This window comes from Talpa occidentalis, unplaced genomic scaffold (assembly GCF_014898055.3).
Source record: "Talpa occidentalis isolate TD23 unplaced genomic scaffold, MPIMG_talOcc4v2.1 talOcc4.15, whole genome shotgun sequence".
NCBI lineage: Eukaryota > Metazoa > Chordata > Mammalia > Eulipotyphla > Talpidae > Talpa > Talpa occidentalis.
In genome coordinates this window covers 76,111,221-76,130,473 of record NW_023601543.1, presented here as the reverse complement: position 1 = coordinate 76,130,473, position 19,253 = coordinate 76,111,221, and the positions used below count along the sequence as shown (strand labels likewise).

The 19,253-nt window shown below is 41.5% G+C and overlaps 1 non-coding gene across 1 annotated transcript; it reads right to left on the bottom strand.

Moving 5' to 3' along the window:
- Window positions 1-6,366: 6,366 nt before the first annotated feature.
- Window positions 6,367-6,471, bottom strand: LOC119246810 (U6 spliceosomal RNA). Its single transcript, XR_005125565.1, has one exon. It is a non-coding gene; the product is annotated as a U6 spliceosomal RNA (small nuclear RNA).
- Window positions 6,472-19,253: the final 12,782 nt, after the last annotated feature.

Genomic DNA, 19,253 nt, shown 5'->3' with positions numbered 1-19,253 from the left:
AGCAGTAAGTACCTCTGTATGTCTGTAAATGTCTCTATTTTTCATTATTCTACAATGGTAATCTACCTAGGTACGAAATCCTAGGTTGCTAATAATCCCCCACCCACCTTTTTTTTTTTTTTGCTGTGAAAATAACATTCCACTGTCTTCTGGTGTCAGTTTTTGGTGGATGCATTCAGCTAGTGACCTAATTTTTATTTCTTAGTGATAATGCTTTTTGTCTCTTGTGTCTTTTAAGATTCTCTTTATCATTGTTTTTGTGATTTCACTCCAATGTGTCAAGAAAAAGTACCCACAAACTTTCAAAAGGGTCCTTAGAGGGCAGTATTGTCCCTGTTGAGCCTATAGTACTTTAGAGACAATTGTCCCTTTCAGCTGAGCTAGTCATAGTTTATCCAGAGGGTTGTGATTTCTGGATTGCAGCTCTTTGGTTTCTCTTGGCCTCCAAGGCCAGACTGTTCCCTATTTTATAGATCAAGTATGATGGATTCCGAAATTTTAGTCTGAAGTTGTACCCACAGACCAAATAATCCTCATTTCTGGGTTTATAGCCTGTCGGTATACATTTATTTCATTGACTCATAGATCTACAATTTTCACCAAAGTTTTGACTAGCTTCCTTCACTTCTTCATTACTTTGTCACTCCTTCATTACTTTGTATTTCCTTATTCTTTTAAAAATGTTTAAATATATTTCAGAGTAACTTAATGCCACCTAGGGCCATCTCATTGGATCCTATGTATGCCTTCCTGCCTTCCTACCACCAATTAACTTTACTTTTTTATACTAAAATGTAAAATTTAATTTTTCTTTACTAGCAAATAAACACCATGGCAAGACAAGTTAAAATGCAAAAGAAATTTAAAAACCTTTATATTTGGTACCTTTACTGACTCCTTTTCTCTGCATGTTGCAGGAGGATCCCCCAAATTATAGAGCTGGTTCTGATTACAAAGGAGCAACCTTGGGGAATTTGGGGATGTAATGGGGTCATTTTATATCTTGATTGTGGTGGCACTTACACTCACATGAAAAAGTTTGAGTCTTACTATAATATAAAGTGCACCTTAATTTTTAAAATGGGGATAAAGTATTATTAAAGGTTGATTGTGTATGCTTTTTATGTCTTTTACAGATAACTAGAGTTAAATTCAGAGAACCTTTCCACCAATTAACTTCAATTGAGTTAATATGCCAGGTTCTGTACTAGACCTAGGAACAGAGTGATAAATAAAACCCAGACCCTTTTCTCAAGGTTCTGTCAGTCTCTTATTAATACAGAGAAAAATAGTTTGATGACATAAAAGATAGCTTTAAGGAACATGTGAAGCTGTGCCAGAAAGTCTTTGACTAAAATAATCTCTTTTTTTTTAGTGGAAGTTATTTTAGTCAGGAGAACTTACCCATTGTTCCTCAAGCTTCTATAAAGACAGCCCTACTACTTTCTATAAAATACATTATGATAATATTTATTGACTCATGTACAGGGTGGTTTGAGATATTTCACAATATTTGCTGTCAAATCTCATTCAATAGAGAAATTGTTACTGGAAATGGTGCTTTTGGGAAATGTTATTTTGTCAGACTGAATTATTTGTCCTATAACATCTTGTGCAAAACCTGAAAGTAATAGATGAGTGTTTAGGTTGAATTTTAGTATTTTTCCTTTCATCAGCATTAATAACATCGTTTCAAGTGGACATTTGACAATATTTAATTTTTCCGCAGAAATAATAGAAATATAAATTTGTTTACATAATTTAAGAAACTATTTGTTACTGAGTATTAAAAAAGATAGAAATGGTGGTTTCAATTAGGGGCACTTTTGTTCATTATAAGTGGTTGTCAGAGTTTGGATCTTGAATTTCTGTTTCGTATGTTTATTAAAAATATGAAAAATCAAATTATGTACTTAACTGTTTTAAAAAAACATTTAAACAACATAGGTGAGCCTTGTTTGTGGAAATAAACATTGCTAGAGAGAAGTAAATAAGTTGTATGATAATTTTGCCTAAGTCAAATTTCCATTAGTTGAATGCTATTCCAAAATTTATTATGGAAACTTATACATGAAAAAATTATATTTTTAAACCATGAAGTAGCATATTAGCAGAAAATTTTACCATTTGCTACAACAATTTAATGGAGTCCTAAGGCTAAGGTTATTGTGAAGTACTTTTATACTCCTAGTTTACTTAAAGGAGGAAACTATAAGAGGAAAAATATGAATAAATAAATGTTCCCCTTCAGAGAGGAGAAAGAGTGGGGAGCAGAAAGAATGTGGTCCTCCAGGGACTAGGACCAGTAGTCCCATTATTCAAAAACATATTAGGATAAAATCCAAGAAATTAAGGAAAAAACTGCACTGTAATATTAAAACTGAACAGAAAATAGGGCCTCCCTAGTGGCGCAGGCAGTTGAGCGCAGCGCTATGAGGCTGTCCGCAGCCTCTGAAGCGTCGGTTTGATCCCCCCGGTCCCGGAGATGCCCACGTGGCGAGGCAGACCTCTCCTGTTTCGCCTGCTCTTCCCCTCAGCAGTGTATTTCGGTCAGTCTGCCTGTTCTGTTCCCTGCTCTGTCTCTGGTGAATCCTCTCACCCTCCTGTGCATCTGGCCTGTACCCCGGTTCTTGTATAGATAAATGGATCTTTAAAAAAAAATTGAACTGAAATTATTCATATAAGTCCATGGTTAAATAGTTATTAGTTACATATGGCTATATAACAGTATTACTGTAAACTTAGCGGTTTAACACAGGAAACATTTATCATCTCCTTTTTTTGTATGTTAGAGCCTGGGTATAGCTCTAGTTAGATCTCTGCTTCAGGGTCTAGCAAAGTTTTAATCAAGGTGTTGACCAGGGCTGCAACTGCATCTGCTTCCAAACTCACATGGTTGTCAGGAAGGTGGCTGAACTGAAGGGCTGTTTCTTTCTGACTGCCGGCCCTTCCTTGCTCTGTGGCCCTCCTGATAGGCAGCTCACAGCATGGCTGTCGGCTTCTTTAAAGCCAGCAAGGGAGAGAGTCTCCTTGCAAATCTGGCATTAGTCATACATTTTATATATATATATATATATATATATATATATATATATATATTCATCCTGGTACTTTTCCATACACTGCTAACTACAGCAAGTCATAGTTGCTCCCACTTTCAAGAGGAGAGAAGCACACAGGACCATGAACACCAGGAGACAGGGTTCCTGGAGGCCATCCTCATGTTTGTCTGCTACAATATGTATATTTTTTGCAGCTCTGTCCATTGCAATGACCTAAGAGCAATGCCACTCCAGTAATAGGCGCCCTTGTGCTCAGGCGTGGTCTCTGTAAATCATTCCCTATTAAAGGGAAGTGGGTTTTTTGAGAAAGTGAGAGTCCAAGGAGAGCCAGGGACATTTTGTTGTGTTAGGAATCAGTAAAGTACTCATAGATCAGTAGGTTATATTCCTCCGGCCATGGTCATGACATTTAGAGCATTATAAAGACTAATGGTTGCAGTAAAGTGAAACAGATGGAATTTATGAAAACCCATGCTTTGATAATGATGTTCAAGATAGAGAAACTCTGAAAAATGTTATTTGTCACCATTTGAGGCAGGTATTAAATCAACTATTTACTATGGAAATTTGTTATTAGTGGTAAAAAAAAATAAAGCATTTTATTCTACATTCCCAGCAGAACCTGTATTTCAGGTAACCAAATATCCCCAAAAGATGAGAGAAAGCTGTAATTCACAGATGAATACCTATTAGTAAAAGTAGAAGAGATGTTAGATTTTGAAAAACATCACTTCACAAGCTTTAGTGAAATTACCATGATCATTATCATTTTCACAGTGATTACCAATTGTTGTTAAAATGTTTTATGGGAACTGGATATTTTTCAAATGCAAATGTAAAAACAGCCACTTCGTAGTTTCCAGGCAAAAATATAACAGTGAAGGGCCTCCCCGGTGGCGCAGTGGTTGAGCACTGGGTTGCAAAGCTGCCCGCCGCAGCCTCTGCAGCGCCAGTTCGATCCCCGGCCACCGGCGGAGGGTCCCACATGGCGTGCAGACCTCTCCTGCCGCCCGCTGCTCCTCTCAGCAGTGTATTTTGTCAGTCTGCCTGCTCTGCTCTCCCCTCTGGCTCTGGTGAATTCTCTCACCCTCCCATGCTTCTGACTGTACCCAGTGCTTGTATAAATAAATAAATAAATCTTAAAAAAAAATATAACAGTGAAATGGAGAGATTAGGTAGTTATCATCTTAATCCAACAGCCAAGCTTGATATCACTGATGGATTAACCATATATTCTTCTGATGCTGTTCAACACAAATACTCATCGTTTACAGAGTATTTTAGCCAAAAATGTTCAATAAAAGTGTTCTAGGAAATACAGGAGATTGAAGACTCAAGTAAACACCAATGGTAGCAACTAAATAAACCCAGAAGATAGCACATTCCTCAGAACAACTGTAGGATCATCTCCTTCATAGTCAGAATCAGAACGAAATGGACATAATTATCACATGCCACGTGTCCTTGAACAGATTCTTATTTGAGCCAAACAACTGTTATGTCTTTTTTGTGTCATTTAGGTAACTTTTAATCTAATCTAGGTATTTGATGAAATGGAAAGGTAGAGTTTGTTGATTTTTTTTTATTTTTTTTTAATTTTTTTTTTTATAGAGGCATGTTTTATTTATTTATTTATTTGTTTGTTTGATGGTTTGTTTATACATGCACTGGGTACAGTCAGAAGCGCGGGAGGGTGAGAGAATTCACCAGAGCCAGAGCGGAGAACAGAGCAGGCGGAAGGACCGAAGCACACTGCTGAGGGGAGCAGCGGGCGGCAGGAGAGGTCTGCGCTCCATGTGGGACCCTCCTCTGGTGGCCGGGGAGCAGCCGGGGATCGCACCGGCGCCTCCAAGGCCGCGGGCAGCTTCGCAACCCAGCGCTCAACCGCTGCGCCACCGGGGAGGCCCGAGTTTGTTGATTTTTAAAAAGCAGATTATAAAACAGTATGCTTTCTGTGTTCCATTTTTGCAAAAACCATACATAACATGTAATAGTATAGGAAAAGATCTGGAAATATATGTACTAAGGTATTAACGATGGTGGATCTTTGTAGGGCAAGGGAATGTTCATGAGTTTATTATTGCTCTAACAGTTAAACCACAAATCTAGTGGATTAAAATAACATAAATTTATTATCTTTACAGTTTTGAAGGTGAGAAATATGAGATGAGTCTTTGGGACTAAAATCAAGGTGCCTGTCGGTATTGTTCCTTTTTGAGGCACTAGAAGGCACTATTAGATATCTTTGAAGGAGGGGAGCCTCCCTGGTGGTGCAAGGGGTTAGGCACAGCACTGTGAAGCTATCCGCAGCCATTACACCACTAGTTCGAATTTGATCCCCTGCCGGCCAGGGAGCTGCCCACTTGGTGCCGCAGACCTCTCCTGACTCGCCCTCTGCTCCTCTCAGCAGTGTATTTCAGTCAGTCTGCCTGTTCTATTCCCCACTCTGTCTCTGGTGAATCCTCTTACTGCCCCCATACCTCTGGTCTACACCCCAGCTCTTGTATGCATAAATAAGTCTTTAAAAAAAAAGATATCTTTGAAGGGGGTCATTATTCTGTTTACCACGAATGCGATGACTTTACTTTTTATTTTTGTGTCTATATTTTGTAATTTTTATATACATGTGTTTTTGCTACTTAAAATGTGTAAGTTAGACAAATGTTTTAGTTTAATATTAAGTGACATGAAATATGGTTGTCTATAAACTTTCATCTGATTTTATGTGAAACTTGAACTTCATATCCAGCCAGTTATTTTCTTATTTCTTTTTAGTACTAAATTAAAAAATTCAAATTCACAAATATGCATTGCCAGAAATGGCAGCAAGTGCTTGGTTACTGGGTCAAAGACTTTGTGCCTTTGATTGGACAAGGACTCATAAACTGAGAAGTCATTTCTTGCATTCAGTGTTGCCCCCAGATAATAAGCTGAAGAAGTATCAAGCCCAAATCCTGCAAAGTTGAATGTTTCGCCTTAAGAGAGTGGATCTTACTAAGGGCAGTACCACTTAAGGGAATGCTTTGAAAATAGGTGCAGCTATTTTGGTTGTTATGGTGATTGACAGGAATCCCCTGGCAGGGATCTCCTGGCGTTTAGTGGGCAAGAGCCAAGAATGTCATATGTCCATTAATGGATGTGACATTCTTACAAGGACAAATTTTCCTATATCTTTCTTAATTTTTAGATGCCCCCCTACACATTCACATATATGAAAACCTATTTGTAATTATCTAAGCCTAAAACCCCATCTCATTTCACATGTAAACTCAATGTACTTTTTTCCTCCTAATATTTATTTTACCAAAAATGGTACACTATCACAAATTTGCATGTCGTTTTAGGGCAGGGGCCATGCTTATCATTTCTGTATAATTCCAGTTTTAGTATCATGCTGCTGAGGCAAGCATAATTCTAAGTATTTTTTTGCACAGTTTTAATATCCTGGAATTTTCCAGGAATGGAACTACTGTGTAAATTAAAAGCAGTATGTGTTGTTTTGTTTGGAACTTTACCAAGAATGGTTTAATGTTTTAAAAACTCATGCCAGTGACATCAGTGCCATTTATGGGCTGTGCTGGCCATCGCCCATTTGCTCTTCCAGATTCACTCCGCCCTTCTCTACCTGCCCTGTATCCTAGGAACTGATGGTATTAGCAGGTTTCCTTCCCTGCAGCTTTAGGTGGGTTTTCTTAGTGGCAAGCAAGAGCTTCCCTCTTGCAAAAGAGAGTGAGGCCTGCCACTTAAAAAGATCATCAGGAACTAGGTGTTATCTGAACCCTGGAAACATCAAATTGAAAGTGACAACAGTATCCCATGATAAATGACAATGTTCTACGTGAGATTTTATCCAAGCTGACCTGAAGGCTCAAGTGAATTGCTTCAAGAGGTGCTTTACACTTCAGTGGCACTTGCTCCTGCTGATTTACTTCTCCCTTAATGCGCATGTATGTCTTCCTGGAGAGTTCCCTATGACTGGTTAACAGAGAAAAAGCACAGGTCTGGTTTATGCAGTTTGTAGGCACTAGCTAATCACGGATATGTTCTATCCCCCCAAAGGAACGTGGAAAAGGGAACCATTCCCAGAGGCAAAACAGCAGGCGATACATCTTTGTGTCCACTCCATGTGCAAGGAGCGGTGGCCCCTTTTGTCTCCGGGCATGACATTGTTGAGAGATGCAATCTGCCTGGGCCTGGGCGGCCCTGCTTGTTCTTGTTGGGTATATCAAGAATGCAAAGACCTGACTACTTTTTACCTGGGCCATTTCTCAAAGAGATATTTTCAGGGAGCTGCCTGAAGGGATGAGGTCATATCTCCTTCTGGGAGAAAGAACAGTTTTTCTATAAAAGATGTGTATTCCCCAAGGCTAGTATTTCTTAGCTGCAATGCACATGTGCATGTCTGCATAGGGGGTCCACCTGGGCCCCTCCACTATGCTCCAGCTGGGAGGTGGGAATATAGGGAACTGACACAAATAGGCTGCTGATGCTCTTACTGCTTACAGTGCTGCTGGCATCCAAGAAATGATAACAGACTAACTTATTAGCTTGAAAGTAGGAAAAAAATCCCTTACCCCTGACAAATATTTCTATACACTTTGTAGTTGATTTTATAAGACTTTTGTCTATTATGTGACTTGTGTCTGATTTTGCGTTGAAGGGTACAACTTGGAATTATTCCTCTGTGGTTTTGGTATATTAGGGAAAATTTTTGCCATTTTTGTGTGTGCATGACTTATTTTTTCTTTGTTCAGGCAAAACTCCACTGGCTGAGGTGTCACTGCACATTTGGTGGAAAAAACAGGTAAGTTTTAATGACTCCCTGAAACTATTTGACGTTTCATAACAAACAGTACTAAGCTCTAGGACTGAATGATTGCCAATATAATAAACTAGAAAATCAAATATTCACTGTCAAGTTGTTCTATTAACACTGTAGGCGGATGACATTATATGCTCATATCCCAACTGTTTAGAATTCTATTTTGTCTTTTTCTTTTCCACATTTTAATCTTCTAAGATGTATCTTTATTTCTCTTAGTTCTAAATTATGGAATTTCAGCATTTGGTCTGGAAAACCACAAGCCTTCTAACTGCTGGTGTAAGAAATCCCAGCAACAGAATAAAATGATTTTCTGGTCTCGTAAAATGTCCTTGAAAATTTTATTTCTAACAAAGGGGTCTTGTAAGATATCTGGAATTCAAAACTTTTGACTTATTCTGTCAAAAAATGTAACCTTGACCTTAAAAAGTCTATAATTCTTTTTGTTTGTGTGTTACTTAGTAGTCTAGTTCCCTGGCAATGATACTTAAATGAACATCTCCTTGTCCTAATAACTATGAATATCTATGAGTTTTCTTAAATAGTCAACTGAATTGAAAATGTATGTGACATAACAACTTGTATACAAATGCTTATAGTAACTTTACTCATCAAAAACTGGGAACAGAGCCTCCCTGGTGGTGCAAGGGGTTAATAAGCACAGCACTGTGAAGCTATCTGCAGCCCTTGCAGCATGATCCTGGCTGGCTGGGGAGCTACCCACATGGCATAGCAGACATCCCCTGTCTCCCCACTGCTCCCCTCAGTGTATTTCAGTCTGCCTGTTCTGTTCCCCTGTTCCCTGCTCTGTCTCTGGTGAATCCCCTCACCCCTCCGTACCTCTGGACCCAGTTCTTGTATGTATAAATAAATAAATCTTTAAAAAAAATACTGGAAACAGGGCCTCCCGGTGGCGCAGCGGTTGAGCGCTGGGTTACTAAGCTGCCCGCAGCTTCTGCAGCGCCGGTTCGATCCCCGGCTGCTCCCCGGCCACCGGAGGAGGGTCCGCATGGCGCGCAGACCTCTCCTGCCGCCCGCTGCTCCCCTCAGCAGTGTACTTCGGTCCTTCTGCCTGCTCTGCTCCCGCTCTGGCTCTGGTGAGTTCTCTCACCCTCCCGTGCTTCTGACTGTACCCAGTGCTTGTATAAGCAAATAAAAATAAATCTTTAAAAAAAAAAAAAAAATACTGGAAACAGCCAGATGGCCTTCAGCAGGTAAATGAATAAACAAACTGTTACATGCATACAACAGAACTCTAGTCAGAGATAAGAAGATCAATTAATTCACTCAACAACATGGATGAGTCATTTTTGTGTGTGTCACAAAAGACATATAACAAACTTGGCTGAATCTTTTTTTAATTGAGGTAACAATGGTTTACAACACTGTATATGATTCAGAGGTATAAGATCATGCCTCTTCAGATGTCTGTCATCTCACCATACCCCCATTAAGTCCACTGGACATAAATATGACTGAATCTTAAATGCATTCTACCATGTGAAAGAAGCCAGAATCAAAGACTCAAAACTATTTATAATCAAAGACTCAAATTCTATGCATGATATTTTGAAAAAAGGTAAAACTATAACAAGGCTTATTGGTTTCTTATTGTTGCTATAAAAAATTACCACTAACTTAGCAGCTTGTAGTTTCACTATGCTAAAGTCAAGGTGTTGTAGGACTGGTTCCTTCTGGAAGCTCCAGGGGAGAACTTTTCTGATTTTTCTGGCTGCTGGAGGCCACCTGTATTCCTTATCATGTGACTCCTTCCTCACATCACTGCAACCTCTTGCTTCCACCTTCATGTCTTCCGCTATGTTTTTTGACTTTCTTTTTTAGAGAGACAGCACTTTTTTTTAAAAGATTTATTTATGCGTACAAAAACTGGGGTACAGGCCAGAGGTGTGAGGGGTGAGAGGAGTCACCAGAGATAGAGTGGGGAGCAGAACATGTGGCTCAACTGAAATACACTGCTGAGGGGAGCAGCGGGTGAGACAGGAGAGGTCTGCTGTGCCATGTGGGTAGCTCCCTGGCTGGGGATCGAACTCACACTGTAATGGCTGCTGATAGCTTCATAGTGCTGAAACTTAACCCCTTGTGCCACCAGGGAAACCCCTCTTTTGACTTTCTTGTCACCCTCTATTAAGGGCTCGGTGATTCCACTAGGACCCACATGGAGAATCCAGGATACTGTCTCTATCACAAAATCCTTAACTTAATTACATCTGCAAAATTTCTTTTGCCATGTGAGGTAACATTCGCTGGTTTGGGGGATTAGGACGTGGATCTCTTTGGGTCTTTATTCAGTCTACCACAAAATGGAAAGCAGATATAAGTCAAGTGGTTGCCGGGGGTTAGAGGGGAGAAGACAGAGTGCTGAAAGCATAACGGGCTGCACAGAGGTGTGGTGGGCACATCACTCTACAATGGTCAAAACATATAAAATGGTACAGACCAAGAGTGAACTTCATTGTAGGCAAACTGGAAAATTCCTTCTGGTTGTCAGTGACCCCAGGATGGAATGCAGAGTGTGACAAAGGAATCTGGTTGTTTTACAAATGTACCACCTAACTTCACTGAAGAGGTTGGGAGAAAAAGTTACTACACTTTGAAAAAAGGTGTTTTGGCTAAAGGTCAAAAAAATGGTGCATAATTCCTGTAATCTTATTGGTGGCTAGATATAGAAATCCAGATGTATGTGTATACAGAGGGTAGTAATCTGAGAGATGTTTCCTGGGTCTGATTGCTGAGCAGGCCTGGAAGCAGTGACAAGCCAGCAGCAATGAGCACATCTGCATCCAGATCCTTGTTCTAAATTCCATACTCCAATAAGCAGAACCCGAGCTCCCTGAAGAAATGACTGATTATAGGACTGGGGCAGGGAAAGGACAAGAAGAGTGCAGAACATCTGGGAGGACCTGAGAAAAAGGAAGTAGGAGTTGGCACCTGGCTGTCCAGACCCCTGCGGAGGGCATGTGCTGCCGTGTAGATGCTGACTCTCCACTCCCTCTCCAGGGGGAGAAAAGGGCATATTGTCCAGTGTACGTGTTTATGTCCAGGAAGCTATTAAATTAAGTGATTCTCCATCCTTCTTCATATTTTGGCTTTATAAATTTCATTGCCATTTTTATATCTAATTTTACGAATGTAAGTTTGTCATCTTTGATTTCTCTTAATTTGCATTTGTTTTACATATTTCTTCTTCCCTTACATTAATCTTTTGGTTTCATTTTGTGCTTCATTTAAATAACATAAAATTGAATTCTTAATCTGATTTGTGAAACTTAATTTTAATAATGGAGTAGATTCTATTTATATTTACCATGATCACCAAAACATTTGTTTTATTATTCATGTCATCTTTTATGATTTTTAATGTTTCTTTATCATTTTAATTTATTCTATAATTTAATTTATTTTTTATATTTAAAGAGCAGGTTTATTAGGGAAAGGGACAGGTTTTGCTGAGAGAGGCCTGCATGGTTGCCGGCAGGCGGCCTTGAGGAGAGCTGCCTCCGCTGAGGGAGGTCAGTGAAGAGAAGTTCCAGCCTGGTACAGGTCACTGGCAGGGAGGAGGCTGCTGCCCTGCAGAGGGAGAGAGTTGGTGAAAGGAAGCACCTGCATAGTCACAGGTGGGCAGACAGAGTGCTGCTATTCTATAATTTTAAAAGTTATTTGATTTCCCCCTTTTGAATGTTTGTTTTTATCTTCTTCATTGAATTGGAAGGCTTATCTTTTTTTGATACTGGTGGGTGTGACCTTTCAGTTTTTCACAGGCTGTGGAATGTAATGTACACAGTAGTCTAATAGCAAGAAATCAGTCAATGACCGGTAAAGTCATATGGAAAGGACTTGAGAGGCAACTAAAAGAAGTTCCCACTAGCCCACTCGGGGTAGTTTGAACATCAGTAAAAATATTTGCAGTGGACTATATTTGGATCATGAGTTTATAATACTGTCAAATTTATTTCTCACTTAAAAAAAAAACTGATTGAGATAGGGGACCTCTAAAATGGTGGGGTAAGGAGGTTGGTAGGCACTCTTCCCCAGTGAAGCAACCATTTAATTCCATATTTAAAAAACCTGGTGTTACTCAGGCATGTGGGGTCTCTCCAATGTATATACAAGGTATACCTGTTATTATTAAATTTCTAGATGACTTCCTGTCCTATCATACACACACCCCCAACCATTTAAAATCTCTGCAATTTGTCCTAATGGTGTATAGTATGTAGAGAAACATTTATTCAAGAAAATCTACTACCAAACCTTCTTAAGAACAAAGGGAATGTGTGGTATTTGAGCCACAAGCTGCTTCCCACCCCTCAGCTCATTGTGATGGAAACGCTTCTCTTGGAAGATGAAACAAGAAGACAGGGCTCTCTTTTCTCCGGGTTCCCAGTCTGGAGCTGTGGCTTCACTCCAGCAAGGGCAGACTGTGGGCATTCTCTCAACACAGCCGGATCTGTGTTCCTGCACTGGGTAGGTGCAGGGCAGAGGATTGGACTTCTTTTCTCTGCCCAGTCTCCACTATTAAAAGTTCTTTTTTATTAAGATTTATTTTTTTTATTTATTTATGCATACAAAACTGGGGTGTAGACCAGACGTATGGGGATGGGAGGATTCACCGGAGACGTTGTGGAGGGCAGAACAGGCAAATCGACTGAAATACACTGCTGAGGGGAGCAGCAGGTGAGACAGGAGAGGTCTGCCACACCATATGTGGTTCAGCTCCCTGGCAGGGGTTGGAGCTCAGGCCGTGATGGTGAAAGCTCTGAGACTTAACCCCTAGGCCACCAGGGAGACCCTCTAAAAAAGAAGTTCTGCAGTTGCAGAGGATTGTACTCCCAGGCCTAAAAGATCACTCCTGCTCCAGCTTGCCATAACGTGGCAGAGGTGCCTCATTGGAAGGAGAAAGGGCTACTATAGCTGCCCAGGGCCTCTCTTGCAGAGCAGAGATATCAAGCTGGAAGAAGTGGCCCCACTCTCCCCTCACCTCACCTGCACTGCAGGTGTAGCAGTGTAGAGGGCTTACCAAGGGGGAGAGGCAGGCCAAAAACCCAAAGGATTCTGTAGCTGTCCCTCAGAGGACCAACTCTGCTTGGTACAGACTTGGGGAAGTTCATGCTTGGGGAATTTTCAAAATCAATGATGGTGAACAATTAAGACGAGGCCATAACCTCCATTATATTTACAGTAACAGATGAAATGGTAGACAAGCTAGAAATTTAACGGCGAGAACCAAGGAAAGACAGCTAAAAAATAACTATTGGGGCCTCCCTAGTGGTGCAGGGGTTAAGACACAGCGCTACCAAACTATCGCCAGCCACTGCGACTCAAGTTCAATCCCCAGCCAGGGAGATGACCCACATGATGCAGCAGACCTCTCTTATCTCTCCAGCTGCTCCCCTTAGCAGTGTATTTCAGTAGATCTGCCTGTTCTGTTCCCCACTCTGCCTCTGGTGAATCCTCTCACCGCCCCCCCACACCTCTGCCCTATACCCCTGTTCTTGTATGCATAAATAAATAAATCTTTAAAAAAAAAAAAAAAACCAAAAACCTTCCTGGGGTTGAAGCAAGCTTCAAACACTGGCAACACCCTGCGTCTAAAAAGGGGCCTGACTTTAATTGGACCAGACTGTGGAACAATTTATGACCCACCGCAACTTTAAAAGTGCAATCAGCTAGTAATTAATGAGGGCTAACATCTGAGTGGCCAATAGAGGCAGAACAGCCAGAAGCTTAACTTGGTCATCAGGGAAAAAGAGAGTCAAAGAGAACCCAGCTATAACCACAGTCAGCCCTGGTGGTCAAGGATATTGTGTACATGAACAAGACTGTGGCCTCCAAAGAATGACATCAAAGGCTCCACACTGCGTGGAAAAGAGGCTTCACTGAATTGATCCAGTCAAGTCACTAAACAAATAACAATAAGCTTTGCAAAGGGGGTGAGGAGAATTAGTATCCAGAGTTAACACGACATAGTTTCTGAAATGTCCGCTTTTTTCCCCCTAGTACTGAGGTTGCCAGAATGGGAGTGTGGCAAGTGGGAAACAAAGTGTTAAGAAGGCCCACTAGGCTATGGTGGAAGTTATTGGTGCTTTGGTGGTGGGTGTGGTGTGATAGCATACATTTGAAGAGGTGTGAACCTATACCCCTAAAATATATAAAGTGTAAACCAAGGTTACCTCAATAAGGATAATTTAATTAAAAATTAAAAGAATCAAAATGTCCAGTTTTTCAACAAAAATTACAAAACATGCAAGAGAAAGTATGACCCATACATAGGGGGAAAAGCAGCCAATAGGAACTGCCTTTGGAAGCGTTCTATAAATATGTCCAAAGACCCAAAGGAAACCAGGTTAAAGAGTTAAAGGAGGGCCTCATGGGTGGTGCGAGGGGTTAAGCACCACACTATGGAGCAATCCACAGACTCTGCAGCACGAGTTCGATCCCTGGCTGGCCAGGGAGATACCCACATGGCCCAGCAGACCTCTCCTGTCTCGCCCACTGCTCCCCTCAGCAGTGTATTTCAGTCAGTCTGCCTGTTCTGCTCCCCACTCTGTCTCTGATGGATCCTCACCCCCCCCACACACACCTCTGGCCTGCATCCCAGCTCTTGTATGCATAAATAAATAAATCTTTAAAAAAAAAAAGAGTTAAAGGAAGGTATGATAACAATGTCTCATCAAATACAGAATATTGATAAAGAGATCACATAAAATGATGTAAAAATATATAAAATAAAAAAAGAAAAGAAATATAAATGCAAAAAAAAAAGAGATCGTATAAAAATAAACCAAATGGAAATTCTAGAAGTGACAATAAATACAATAACTAAGATGAAAAGTTCACTAGAGGGACTCAACAGTAGATTTCTGCTGGCTAAAGAATAAAAAGCAAGTTGAGTTGATAAGGATCATGTAGCCTTAAGAACAGAGAGAAAATGAACACAGCCTCACAGATATGTGGGACACCATTTGTCACACCAATATACACACAATGGGAGTACCAGAAAGAGAAAGGAGCCAAAAAAAAAAAAAAAAAAAAAGAAAAAGAAAAGAAAAGAAAAAGAAAGAATAGCTGAAACCCACAAAACATTGTTGAAAGAAATGAAAGAAGACCTAAATAAATGGGAAGGTATTACACATGCTGGAATCAAAGTGATTCACTGTGTGGGCTCAGATGTCAGATTGCCCAGGCGCCATCGAGGCTCTGACAGGAGTTACCTAACCTCTCTGGGCTTCTTTCCTCATCTGCAAAATGAAGATTGCAAGAATTCCTGACTTGAAGGGCTGTTGGTGGAGTGAATGACCCTGTACCTACAAAGCAATTAGAACTGTGCCTGTCAACAATGGGTGCTTGGTATTTGTTAGCTGTCCTGGTGAAAGACCATCAGGCAGAGTGGACCATGGACGACCGACCATAAGGCTGTTGCTCCGGTGTCTTCTGAAAGCTGACGTGACAGAGAAGTCTGAAACAAAACTGACCCTGCTGTCTTCCGGGCTAGCGCTTAAGAGCTCTGGGCAGACTGTCTTGGTCACACTGGCTCCCCAGCTCACACAGCATGTGGGACCTTGGGCAAGCGACTTGACCTCTGCTCCTTGCTGGCATGCGTGAAGAGGGGCAACTCGTAGACCTCCCCGTCATGGACTCTGTGCATTTGTCGGCCAAACCAGCCTTCCTCGCCTTTGTTTGTTTCTATTTTCTACGCCAGCCTTTCCATTCTGGAGGAAACTTCTAATCATGGTCTCCCCAGTCACCGGCCAATGAATGCTCTTACTCCATTCTCTTGGCTGCCGTGCTCAGTCCAGGTGTTGGGCCCAGACTGTAAAGACAGTCGAAGTCTGTCAGCGGTGAAACCAGGAGAGAGACTCCCTGGCTTCTGGGATTACTGGGTTAGGATAATGTGAGCTGGGAGCTGCCCGCCCAGGCCTGGAGGAAGCCTGTCCGCAGCGGGAGAAGCTCCCGGGCCTGGAGAGCCCGCGTGGCAGGAAGGGGTGCGCAGGCAGCGGCCGAGCAAAGGGATCCTGGCAGGGTGGCTGGAGCTCCTGTACCCAGTCGACGGGAAGGCCAGCGCCGCCACTTGACGGGGCCGCGGTGAGGGTTGGCTGAGAGAATTCGTGGAAAGCACCAGGCAGCTTGCGGAGCACAGCCAGTCCTCACTACATGAGGATTTGCTGTCTCCTGTCTTCATGCCTGAAGGAGATTCCCCCCTTGTCGTCAAAAATGGTGGCCAATGTGTCTATGTGAAGAAAGTTAATTTTCCTGAAAGGTGGTAAGTTCTTTCTGTGTGTTGATACAGAGCTTCCTAAAATTTCAGAAAATCTTTTTCTAAAATCCCTTTCACTACTCGTCTCTAGGCGTGCACGGCAAGGGTCCGTGTGATGGTGTCCGTCGTTCTCCACGTCTGTCTGCCCTCATCATTCCCTCTCCTCGCCTCTGCGTGTTGAGCTCGTGGGGTGAGGCCACGGCTGAGAGTATCAGCTCCACTAACAGTTGACCTCTTGTTCTTCTCTCAGCCCTGCTGGGCCAGATAAGCCGGGGGCGGGGTGGGGGGAACTCTAGGCCACTGGCTGCCCCAAGCTCGGCTCCTTCATATGGTTCAGCAGAAGGACGTGTGTCTCCACTTCCCGGCCCTGGTCTTTGTAGCAGCAGTGCTGGCAGGTGACAGACTGACTTCTCAGGGACAGACTTCGGCAAGGTCAGCAGGAGAGTGACAGCTCTGCGGGCTCCCAGAAACCCCTGTGGCGTCAGCCTTGTTGGAAATGCAGAATCTCAGGCCCCATCCTGGACCCACGAATCAGAAGGCCCATTTTCACAACATCCCTGGGGGTCTTGTGTGCATATCAAGGTTTGAGAAACTGCTCCAGAGCAAAGACTCAGTTTAACCCTCTTGTTCATAGCCCATTTTCGGGGGTCTACTTGTGAAGTCATTTTGTACAGAGAAAGGCTTTCCAAACGCCTCACCAGCCAGATCACGTCATGCTCTTACTCTCTCTACCGTTACTTCATTTTCATGTGACTGTTCCCTCAGTATAATGCTAATACCATAAAGTGGGGCCACCAGTCGAGGGCACCTACGTGTCTTGTGTGCACAATCCACACCTTACTGAATTTTACTTAATTTTACTCACTCAGAGATTCCTGCTGTGTTTTTGGCTTGCCTCACCTTTTCAAAATTACACAACGTTCCACATGTCTGCCAGCTGCTTCTTCCTGTTTTGTTCTCAATTTGGGATATTTGTTTCTGTTTGCTTGATGTCTGTATGCAAAAACAAGCAAAACACATTTGTAGTTTATGTAAACACAGAACACAATTCAAATTTGTTCCATATGAGATTCTCCGACGATGAATTCTCATGTCCTGTCATTGGTGAGAATGCATTTGATTTAAACTGTAATTTTGAATTATCACTTCTTTTAGCATAGTAATTTAACCATATTTGGGGTTAAAAGTCATTAAGTCATCAAATAGGAGTCTATTCAAAATGTGGTAGATTTTTCAAGAGCTGTTTTAGCAAATGTTGCTACTGAATGGTTATTACATAAGGTACTTACGTTCTTGGTGAAAATTAAAAAGTACAAGCACATTAAGAATTGACCTAGGAGGCACCTCCCTGGTGGCACAAGGGATTAAGCATCACACTATGGAACAATACGCAGCCTCTGCGGCATGAGTTCGATCCCCGGCTGGCCAGGGAGCAACCCACATGGTGCAGCAGACTCTCCTGTCTTGCCCACTGCTCCTCTCAGCAGTATATTTCAGTTGATCTGCGTTCTGCTCCCCACTCTGTCTCTGGTGAATCCTCTCACCCCCTGCATCTAAGGCCTGTACCCCAGCTCTTGTATGTATAAATAAATATATCTTTAAAAGAAAAAAGAATTGACCTAGGAACGGGGAATTGGATATTCTCTTCTGCTGGAGAGGATGTGTATATTAGTATAGTCATTCTGGAGAGCAAAATTGAAAATGTGCCATATCCTGCAGTTTTACTTCTTCATGCTCCAAGAGAAGCTCTTCTAAATGTGGGCAAAGGAGAATTAACAAGGAGGTACTAATATTTCTTAAAATACCATGAATGTGTGGTCCACTTGTATGTATCACCTGGATTCCTGGTTAAACTGCAGATTCCTAGGGCCTATCCCATACCTACTCACCATCGGAATTTCTAGGAATTCAGGCCCAGGATGTTGAACCTTTAACAAAGTGTTCCCTTGCAAACTTGAAAGCGATTGCTATTTTCTTAATTATAGGGTGTCTAGGTTTATTTATTTCATAGCTAAATCATGTTAATGGTTTTGAAAATAAGTGATATCATACAGTCCACAGAAAAGGGAGAAAGGAGTCAACTAATATTTATAATGCTCGCCTCATTCCAAAGATTGTTTGAAAATTGAAGGTGGGCCTCCCCAGTGACCAAGGGGTTAAGACACAACCTATGAAGCTATCTGCAGCCACTGCAGCACAAGTTCGATCCCCAGCCAGGGAGCTACCCACATGGCACAGCAGATCTCTCCTGTCTCCCTGCTGCTCCCCTCAGCAGTGTATTTCAGTCAATCTGCCTGTTCTGCTCCCCATTCTGTCTCTGGTAAATCCTCTCACTGCCCCCACACCTCTGGCCTGTACCGCAGTTCTTGTATGCATAAATAAATATTAAAAAAAAATTGAAGGTGGGGGAGCTGGGAGAGGAAGGTAAAAATAAGGGGGAGGTGCAATTATATGGGGACTATAACCAAAATGAAAATGCATACATTGTGCAAAAATGAAAAATGATGTAAGAATTGTATAAAATAAAATATTAAAATAAATAAATATTAAAAAATTGAAGGTAAATTTTTTTTGTATACTTATTTTTGTTTTTTAAACTTGCTATGGGAAATTTCAAATATATACACAAAGAGAACAATGCCTCACATGTTCATGGGCCCATTATCTAACTTCAATTTGTCTGCTTATGGCCAATCTTGTTTCATTTATGTCCCCAACCGACTTCACCCTCTTGTGCCCTCACCTTTACATATTACTTTGAAGGCTCTCCTGATAGCATATAGTTTTATCTGTAAATATTTTGATGATGTAGTGCTAAAAGACAAGGATTATTTAAAAGATATAGTCACACTAACATTACATCTAAATCAAAGCAACAATAATTTAGTTTATTTTATCAGTACATATCTCACCAGTGTTGACAAACAACCAGTTAGTGTTTGCATTTCTCCAATTTTGTCATTATTTTTTTTACACTTGTTTGAATCAAGATTGCAATAAAGTTCATACACTAGATGGATTGATACGTCTTTTAAGATTTATTTATTTATGCATACAAGAACTGGGATACAGGCCAGAGGTGCAGGGGTTGAGA